Source organism: Symphalangus syndactylus, chromosome 5 (genome assembly GCF_028878055.3).
Source record: "Symphalangus syndactylus isolate Jambi chromosome 5, NHGRI_mSymSyn1-v2.1_pri, whole genome shotgun sequence".
NCBI classification, from domain to species: domain Eukaryota; kingdom Metazoa; phylum Chordata; class Mammalia; order Primates; family Hylobatidae; genus Symphalangus; species Symphalangus syndactylus.
In genome coordinates, this window is record NC_072427.2 from 76857987 (window position 1) to 76865165 (window position 7179).

At 52.8% G+C, this 7179-nt stretch overlaps 1 pseudogene; it reads right to left on the reverse strand.

Moving 5' to 3' along the window:
- Positions 1-689: 689 nt before the first annotated feature.
- LOC129481887 (tubulin beta-8 chain-like) lies at positions 690-5511 on the reverse strand (annotated as a pseudogene).
- Between the last annotated feature and the right edge of the window lie 1668 nt (positions 5512-7179).

Here is a 7179-nt window from a genome sequence, read left to right on the forward strand (position 1 = left end):
GTATATCACACCAGCTGGCCAGCCTCTCTGTGAAGGGCAGAAACTGGGGCAGCCAAACAGCGGGCAGAGGCCAGCTAGGAAGTACTCAATGCCGACTCCATAGAGCATTCCACACTTAAAAGATAAGATCAGCAAGTGTCAGGCTGCCTCACTAGTTATCCCTCCAAATAAAAAAATAAAAGTTACCCCTCCAGGGAACGTGTGTTTGTGTACACACAAAAGTACATGCACACAGCTACATGCAAAGGGGAAAGGCTGGGAAGGAACCAAATCCACTTCTGAACACCAGTTACTTGTGGGGAAGGGGCAGGTGAAGCCAACTGTCAGCATTACTCACCTTTTCAACTGATGAGCTTGCATCAATTTTGGCAATTTCTCATAAAAAGGCAATTTTCACTCCTTGGGTGATCACCCAGGTCCTGCAAAACTGAGCCACCAACAACCACCTGCACCACTTCCCATGAGGCCAGATAATGGCTTCCCTCAAAGCTCAGCCCTCTCTCCCACCTGCCAGTCCTGTCCTACGCAGGGGGCCGCCGGCCTCCTGGGGTACAGGGGTCCAGGCTAAACCCAACCCACAGATGGTTGGTGAAACCAGCATGTATCCAAGGGCCTTTCCCCCACCTGGGCCGTGTGCCCACTGCATAGATAGGCCTGTGCTTGCTCCCCTAGGACAGAGACCCTTTTCTTCCGTTGGAATGAGGGGTGGGGAGATTTGATGGTGTCCTGTACAGGTTGGAAGTTAATCTGATGTGGTGCTCTTGGAAAAGCTTGCCTGAGTTCGGCGCTTTCTCAGCATGTGGGGTTTGCTGCCCCTTCAAGCTGCAGGAGTCCCAGAAGGTAAGTGCTACTGCAACCTCCATTTACTGATGAGCAGAGGTCAGGTGATCTGCAGCCGGCCAAGCAGCTGCTAAGTGGCCAACAGGCTGGATCTGCATCTCACTTGCAGAGGCCCTGCCTGGCTGCTCGGGCTGCCATGAGACTCCCTCCTCCTCCTCCTCTTCCCTCCACAGCTCTCCTGGCTTCTATCCACAGCTGTGCTCCAGGTCGGGAACACCTATGGATGCACCAGGGTGCAACTACTCAGACTGCAGCGTGCAGAAGGGCTCCGGCTCCATGCTGTTTCCATATCCAAGCCCAAGCTCATCTAGAGATTCAGCAAATCCAGGCCTCCCTGAATTCCCTGCAAGACTAAACTGAGCACTACAACCCCCACTATACTGGTTAGCTCTCAGTCCCAGCCCCTGCTCCCTCCTGGGCCCCTGTCTGTACATTTCTGAAGTCCTACAAGAATGCTGAGGTCCTAAGCGGACTCTCACCCAAAGAGGTAAACAACCAGGGGCCTCCAGTGGTAGAGAACATACCTAGACAGGTTCTGCTGCCTGTAGGCTTGATGTCCTTCCCCTAGAGCACGCCATGCTTGCCAGGCTGGAAAGGGGGCTCCAGAAACTGGGAAACCTGGGCCTGTAGCAGGCATGTGGAAAAGAGATCTGGAAAAGCACCACTCCTGTCCATGAAGCCCCAAATGGAACCAGGTAATTGGGAAATACACGGGCACCAAGCCTGTCCCCCACTCAGACTCAGGTGGAAACTGCAGTGGTGATTTGCCTCCTCTGCCAGTCTGGCTGTACCACTACAGGAGGGAGGAACGTCTAGCCCCACAAGTGAGTGGAGACACTAGGTATGGGCAGGTTCCTGTGGTTGCTGCAGCTGAACCTTCCCAACCAGGTCCATGCAAGGCCATCTCAAATGGGTGCACACCTGGGTTAGGCAAGGACACCCCTCAGATAGTGAGAGCCACTGAGGAGGGCTGTCACAGAGGCCCCTTTTCCTGCTCCTAGAACAGGTTGGGGGAGTATAGGGGACTTCTACCCACCACCCAGTTGCTTCCAGGAGCCACTTCTTTCGAGATGAGACACTCTCCTGCCTGCCTGTTCCCCATTTGGCTGCAATAGACCATTGCCAACATTCAGAGAAAAAGGGGCCTTACCTGTTTTCCCAGACACGTCGAAGGCAGGTGGTCATGCCCAGGGGACCTGGGGTAGAACATGTACATCTGCCTACCCCTAGGCTATACTGGCTTCATCTTATCTGTGTGATGGGGGTGGGGTGGGAATTATGAAGACACCATCGCACAGGCCATGGACAAGTTCTACAAGAGCCAGGGAGAAGAGCCCTGTCCGTGCATGCTGCCCAGCACCCAGCTCACACACACACCTCTTATTTGAAGCTTCCCCAAAGCAGGCTTTTGCAGTCCAGGCTCCCTGAGAAGCCTAGGGAGGAGACTCTGCCAGGCTGAAGGGCCTGTCCCCAAAGGTGCCACCCTCACCAGGCTCATCCTGACAATCCTGGATGATTTTTACCCTGAAGTTTTGGAGTGGGGGACAGGAAGACAGCAGATATTGAGCATCACCCACCTTTCCAGAGAGCATCAGTCCTCCAGACTGGGGCAGGTCTGACCTCCACTCGGGCATTTTTCTCACTGGTTGCCACTTGGGGGAAGCAGCATTTGTGAGCACTTGCCTGTCTCCCCAGGTCCTGCTCAGAAACCCCATCTGTGCCTTTGGAGAGACTGACCTGAGCACACAGGCCTAGCAACCACCATCCACAGCCCCCAGGACCTAATCTCCCTTCTACATAGGGTTCAGTGTATGTGAGCATACACTGGGCTTGATTCCTGCCCAGTAGTCCCTACCAGACATCCCATGCCCACCTCATTAAGAGAATGAGGCCACACAAACACACCCAGGCCATCATGGTGATGGAGTGGCTGGGGTCCTACTTGCCTACCCTTCATTGCTGGTTCACAGCCAGCTGTCTGACCACATTCCTACTCTGAGATGGGACTTCGGGGACATTGTCCACCGGGGTCACTGACCTCTTTTAAAGTTCCAGAAACAAGGGCCAGCTGCTACCCTAGAAGTTTGGCACATGGGATAAGCCAAGGCTTGCCTTCAAGAACAGGTTTTCCACCACGTCGCTGCCCAAGGCCCAGGGCATCCCCAAGTTCATGTGACACCTGCTTGCCATGTCCACAGCCCATGCTGACCCCTCCTGAAGCCACTGGAATGCTTGCTTCTGGGCATGTGATAAGCCCAGACTGCTTCAGCCTTGCAGGACAACTATGCGCATCTGGCAGCAGTAGCCAGAGGGCCCATGGAAAATTGAAGGTGAAACCAGATGCTGTGAAAATACTTTATTAGGCAAAACTGCATACTACGAAAGTGCTTTAAAATGCAGCAGGAGGAGAGGTGAAGACACAAACGAACAAGTGCGTAGCCACACATGGCTGTCAGAACACAAGAATCCACACTGCTTCAACCCTTTACCTAGAAAAGGAAACTTCTAGACCACCTCCTCCTCAGCACACTCCTCAAACTCCTCCTCCTCCTTGGCCTGGCAACCTGATATTGCTGATATTCAGACACCAGGTAGTTCATGTTGCTCTCGGCCTCTGTGAATTCTATCTCATCCATGCCCTCACCCGTGTACCAGTGGAAGAGGGCCTTGAGCCTGAACATTGCTGTAAACTGCTGAGACACGCTTAAAGAGCTCCTGGATGGCTGTGTTATTCCCAGTGAAGGTGGCAGACATTTTTAGCCCCTGGGGTGGGATGTCACAAATGGCTGTTTTTACATTGTTGGGGAGCCAGTCAGCAAAGTAGCTGCTGTTCTTATTTTGAATGTTCAACATTTGTTCATCCACCTCCCTCATGGACATGCAACCCCTGAAAATGGCAGCCACCGTTAGGTAGCAGCCGTGACGGGGGTCACAGGCAACCATCATGTTTTTAGCATCAAACATCTGCTGGGTAAGCTCAGCCAGTTAAGGCCCGGTACTGCTGGCTGCCCCGACTGGTCACTGGGGCAAAGCCAGGCATGAAGAAATGCAGCCAGGGAAACGGGACAATGTTCATGGCCAGCTTCCGCAGGTCAGCATTCAGCTGGCCTGGGAACCGCAGGCACGTGGTGACCCCACTCATGGTAACAGACACCAGGTGGTTCAGGTCACCGTAGGTGGGTGTGGGCAGTTTTAGGGTCCTGGAGCATATGTCATATAGCACTTCATTATCTATGCAAAAGGTCTCATCCGCATTTTCTATGAGCTGGTGGACTGAGAGGATGGCATTATAGGGCTCCACCACACTGTCTGACACCTTGGGCGAGGGCAGGATGCTGAATGTGTTTCTGATCCTGTCTGGGTACTCCTCCCGGATCTCACTGAGCAGAAGGGTACCCATCCCAGACCCAGTCCCCCCACCCAGGGAGTGAGTCAGCTGGAAACTCTGCAGGCAGTCACAGCTCTCAGTCTCCTTTCTGACAACGTCCATCACTGACCCCATCAGCCCCACGCCTTCTGCGGCGTAGTGTCCCTTGGCCCAGTTGTTTCTGGCCCCACACTGACCTGTAAAGACAGTACAGCCAGTCACTCGATGGCCAGGTGTACGGTCATCAGTGGTCACTACCATAATGAAAAAAGGGCCAAGTGCCACGTGTGAGGTGAGAGCACCATTCTCCCTGCAGGTGGAGCAAATGAAACCCCCTCCCCCAGTTACAGGACAGCAGCTTCCCCTGTTAGGAATTAAGTCAGGAGTCAAACCTGAGATGGGCTAACAGACCTCGCTGCGGGTGGATCCTATCCATTTTCAGGGAAGACAGTAGCCAAGGCCCCAGCTCAGCTCAGCTCCCTGCAAGGAGTTTACATCAGTAGCTCCTCACCTTGAGGAGACACTCGGGCCTTCCTCCCAAAGCCGGTTTAGGAGAAGCAGATCGAGCAACTCGACGTGGAGGATAGGAGGGTGTTCAGGGGCCCTGGCTACACAGTTCCCACAGCGATGACCTTGGGGCAACTCCTAGATTTTGAGCCGCCCTTACCCCAGTCCTCGCCGGCAGCTCACCGAAAAAGAAGGTGTCTGGCCTGAAGATCTGCCCGAAGGGCCCCGAGCGCACAGAGTCCATGGTGCCGGGCTCCAGATCCACAAGCCCAGCGTGGGGCACGTACCTCCCACCTGAGTGGGGTGGGAGAGCATGAGCGAGCGGAGGGCCACGTTCCCAGGAGGGCAGTGGGGGAAGGAGAGGGTCCCACCACTGGCCTCATTGTAGTACACGTTGATGCACTCCAGCTGCAGGTGGCTGTCCCCATGGTGGGTGCCAGCGGAGTCAATGGCATGCTCATCAGAGATCACCTCCCAGAACTGCAAGAGATGGGAGGGGCCAGGGCTGAGTCACTGAGGCGCCCCAGCCCCTCTCTCACCCCCACCCTCATCCGCACCCCCATCCCTAGGCCACCGTGTCCCTGGGGTCCACCCCAGCCGCCTCGCCAGCACCCAGTTCCACCACATCCCCGGCAGAGATCCCAAGGGCTGCAATGCAGGATCACCGCCTGGCCACTGCCAACATCTTCCCTGACCACCCAGCAGGCCTGGGCTGGGCCCTCAGAGCCCCAGCTGCCAACCTTGATGCCAATCTGGTTTCCGCACTCCCCGGCCTGCGTGAGCGCAATCTCCCTCATGGCCAAGGCAGGATTAGGACGGCAGGAGAAACGTGAGAAGGAGGAGCAGACGTGCAGCGACCCAATCCGCCCTCCGCCAACGCTTAAATATCCCCGCGCCCACCTCACTCAGCCTCAGATTGGGCTCCCAGAATAAGCAACAGCTTTGCTTCCACACAGGTGCACCCACCTGTGAATCCCTTGGCGTTGAACGTCTGTTGGAGAGCTCAGGTGCCCTTGCTGTGGTCCTTTCCACATTGGGGAAAGCTGCTCAGGTGGAGAACTTCCTTCCACGTCTTTAGTGAGACTAGATCCTAGCTGAGCTGAAACTGAATTTTCCTCCCATGTGGGAGGGCAAGACTCTTGCTTCCATATTCACAGAGTGCCTTTGCACCTGTCCTAGATTGAGGACATATTTTTGTAATGGATGGGTCCTTTCATCTATTAGGAGATCTGTGGTTAGGAAAGGCCTTCCATATGTTAACTCAAGAGGACTTAAGTATAAGTTTTACTTTGGAGCAGTTCTAACCCACAGTAAGCTGTGGGTGTTAGAGACAGGCCTCTCATTTAGCGATAGTCTTCTTTAGAGTAGGATTAGTCCTTTCACCTTTCCAGAGGACTGCGGTCTCCACGCAGAGTGAAGGTGATATTGGATTCTTAAAGCTGAGGATGGGTGATGGGTTAAGCCTTCTGTGAAAGATGGGCCATTGTCACTTTGCAGGCTTTTAGATTACCCAAACTGAGGAGTTATTTTTTTCTGGTAAACATTTTTCAGATGGGGTGGGGAATGCCTCGATCTAACCAGTGAAGTTACCAGTAAGCATTAGCAAATATTTGAATCTACTGCAGAAAGGCATCGGGGTAAATTAGAGTTGCCAGTTCTCACCTGGATGGGTTCCTCAATTTTGGACAGGTTTAACTGGAGAAGGAGAAAATTGCTGGCTGTTTGGGTCATGTCAGGCACAGAGCTCACAGTGCTGAGTCACCTGTTTTAGTGTCTTGAAAATATTTACCCCTATAAACAAATGAGACATTGACAGAAACAAAGAATCCCTTCTAGAGTGAAAAGAATCATGAAAGTGCTGAGTTATATTCCTATGATTGGTACTTGGCATTAGTAATTTATTACCATCATTCAGCCAGCCAGAGGGGCCCTGGACTGAAATGCAACTCCCGGCCCATTTTTGTTCTTCTTCAGAGTATTCTGGCCCAGTTCTATGTATGCTGACCAGCACACCCATAAGCTTCGTTGGCCCTTTCAGTGCAGGAGCCTTGGCTGCGACATCTACAAGGGGATTTCCTTTTACACAGTCAGTCTCTCTTTTGATGTCCTCTGCAATTAATTATAGTCACTTTTTGGCAGCACAGCAGCATTTTAACAAGCTCAAAATCTGAATAATATATGGAAAAGCCCTTGGGAGTCAGGAGTCCCTACCCATTCCAAATTGCATCATAAGCATGAAGCACTAAAAAATCTTACTTGGAATCAGTGTAAATGTTAACTTTTAAATCCTTTCTCAACTGCAGGGGCCTAGTAAGTTCAATTAACTCAGCTTTTTGAGCTGAGGTCGAGGCCAGCAAGGCTTGTGCCTTGATTCTCTTGTGCTGACTAATAATAGCATATCTAGCCATCCTGTTTTCCCGATGCATAAAACAACTTGCATCTGTTAACCACTCTTCCTTGGGATG